The sequence below is a fragment of the Helianthus annuus genome, chromosome 6 (assembly GCF_002127325.2).
Source record: "Helianthus annuus cultivar XRQ/B chromosome 6, HanXRQr2.0-SUNRISE, whole genome shotgun sequence".
Taxonomy (NCBI): domain Eukaryota; kingdom Viridiplantae; phylum Streptophyta; class Magnoliopsida; order Asterales; family Asteraceae; genus Helianthus; species Helianthus annuus.
The window spans coordinates 27,922,606-27,925,512 of NC_035438.2; the positions used below are offsets into that span (position 1 = coordinate 27,922,606).

At 44.2% G+C, this 2,907-nt stretch overlaps 1 non-coding gene across 1 annotated transcript; it reads left to right on the forward strand.

Annotated features, from left to right (window-relative positions):
* The first annotated feature begins 1,521 nt into the window (after positions 1-1,521).
* LOC118480072 lies at positions 1,522-1,628 on the forward strand. Its single transcript, XR_004861711.1, has one exon. It is a non-coding gene; the product is annotated as a small nucleolar RNA R71 (small nucleolar RNA).
* The last annotated feature ends 1,279 nt before the right edge of the window (positions 1,629-2,907 follow it).

The window sequence follows — 2,907 nt, forward strand, 5'->3', positions numbered from 1 at the left end:
AACTCATCAATTTTTACAATAACATTTTGAACCATACCCCGAGGCAACTTATGAGACAAATCGGCCAAAACAACCGTCGTCTCCACCCTTGCTAATGGACCAAAGTCATATTGGTCGTATAAGCCCCCCGGTAAAATGCTAACTCCGGCACCGAGATCTAGCAACGCCTTAGCCATTTGAAAATTACCCACTTGCACATTAATCAATGGCGTGCCCGGATCTTGGAGCTTAGGAGGAAGCTCCCCATTCAACACCGCACTCACTTGCCCGGTTAAATCCACCCGCTTAGGCACTTTTTTCTTGTTTTGCCTTTTTTGTGTACATAATTCTTTTAAGAATTTTGCATAAGCAGGGACTTGTTTTATTGCATCAAGGAGTGGGAGATTTATTTTAACTTGTTTGAACATATCCCACATCTCCTCCTTTTGAGGACCTCTTGACACAATAAAATTTTTCTTTCCGGGGTCAAGTAGGGCCGATGGAAATGGAACTTGACTCGGTTCACCCTCAACTTTTTCATTCTTTTCACTTTCACCCAAACCCGGTTTTTTAATAATTGGTTCTTTTGGTTTAACCGGTGAAAGTTCATCATCACTTTCTATTCCCGTGATGTCCTCAACCACCCCCTCGACCAATTCGGGTGACAAATTGGCCTTAAACTCTTTCCCACTTCTTAGAACACTAACATGGTTAATATTAACGTTACCTCGTGACGAACCATGTGAAGGGTTTACCTTAGTGTCGCTTGGAAGTTGACCCTTACCTTTCTTTAATTCCGCCACATCGGTTGCTAATTGACCCATTTGGGTTGTTAGTGATTGGATGCTTTTATCACGAACCTCATCTTTTTGCATTCGCACTTCGTCTAGTTGGTTCCGTTTTTGCATCTCCATTTGCATGCTCTTTAGCATCTCCATCACCTCGTTTCCACCCGAAAGGCCCCCTTGTTCTTGACCCGTTTGGTATTGTTTTTGATACCCTTGGTTATTCCCGCCTCGGTACCCACCTTGGTTATTGTAAGATGGCCGTGAACCAAAATTACCTTGGCTACCTTGAAAATTTGGGTTCGCTTGATTTGACGGGTTCCCATATCTAAAGTTCGGGTGATTCCTCAATCCGGGGTGGTAGGTATTAGAATTCATGTTATTGTAGTTCCTACCACCTCCTCCTTGACCTTGACCTTGAACCGCATGGACTTCCTCGTATTGCCCTTCCAACATCCCTTGGCAGTTTTCAGCCGCATGACCTATTTCATTACACAAAGCACAAACATTATATATTTGGTTAGTGGTTTGAACATTACCATCATCTATGGCGTGCACTTGTGGTCGGTTAGTGGTTGGTCAGGCTCTTCTTGAAGCTTGGGCCTTCCTTTTTGATGTAGTTGCCATGCTTTCCAAAAACTCCCAATCTTCATTCTCATAGTTCGTTCCAAACGTCCCTCCGGTGATAGACATTAGATCACGTGCGTCTTCGGCACTCAACCCCTCATGAAAGGCGTTCATCAACTCCCATAACTCAATTCCATGATGAGGGCAGTTTTTAATCATCATGTTAAAACGCTCAAACGCCTCATGGAACATCTCACCGTGTTGTTGTTGAAAGCTTCTCAATCCCTTCCGCACATCATTGGTCTTTTGGGCGGTGTAAAATTCATCCAAAAAGGTTTGTTGCATCTCCCCCCATGTATATATTGATGCCGAAGGCAAAGTGTAGAACCACTTCTTTGCCTTATCCTCCAAAGAAAACTGAAATAAGACCAACTTGACTTCATCGGCCGAAAAACCTTGACTCCCAAAAGTGTTGCAAATTGAGTCATAGGCCTCTAGATGGAAATACGGCTCCTCCGTTGCTAACCCTTTGTACTTCGGTAAACTTTGCAACGAGTTTGTTCTTACTTCAAAAGTTCTCCCTTGGTTGTTGTGAGGGATAACCACCGGTGAAGGGTTTTGAGTAATGATTGGCCTGAAATGTGCCTCTATTCCCCTTGCTTGTTCCCTAAGATGCCTTCTTGGAACACCCAATCGACCCCTTAGACGAATAGGACCCATTGGTCTTGGTATAGGCCCTTGTGGTGCAATTGGTTGTTGGGGCATCGGTGGGTATTGATTCGGCCTTTGAAATTGTGGGTGTACATGTTGTGGCCTAACTTGTTGCAATGGAATGGGTTGTTGGATTGGTGGCCCTTGTGGTCTTGGCCGAATGTGTTGTGGTATAATTTGTTGTTGTGGCATTCCACCAACGCTTGCCATTCCTTGAGATTGACTTTGCAAATACCCAAACTCCCCTTGATCACCATAACCTCCATAACCGTACCCATCATCTTCATAACCCTCATAATCTTCAAATCCCTCATCATAACCATCTCCTTGAATTCCCGAGGTCTGCCCAAATGGGATGGTCGAATATTGAAAGCCCGATTGTTGTTGTTGTGGTCTAAAAGATGAAGTAGTATGCACGATAGTTGAATTGGGTGCAATTGTGAAGGTGGATGATGATTGACCCGTGGTTGGGGGAAAGAAGTGAGATAATGGTGGGATTGTGGTGGATGGATCGTAGGTGATGGTAGGCTCAGTTTGAGTGGTGATTGGTTGGGTGGAGTTGGTTGGTGTAAATTCAGCAGTGGTATTAGGTAATGTAGTGTTTGGTGATGGTTGGGTGGAAGTAGGTATAAAGGATGAGGATGATTGACTGGTTGTAGGTGGAATTTGAGAATCAGCCATTATGTTTCTCGGTGTAATGGGTGAAGTGGGTGAACCAATGATTTTGTTTTCTCGCACTAAAACTCGGTTTTGTCGTAGCGTTCTTTCAATTTCCGGATCAAACGATAGCGGTGATGACCTGTGAGAGCCTCTAGTATGCATACACCTGAAGTACCTGCACACTAAACACAACCAGCGTAAACCC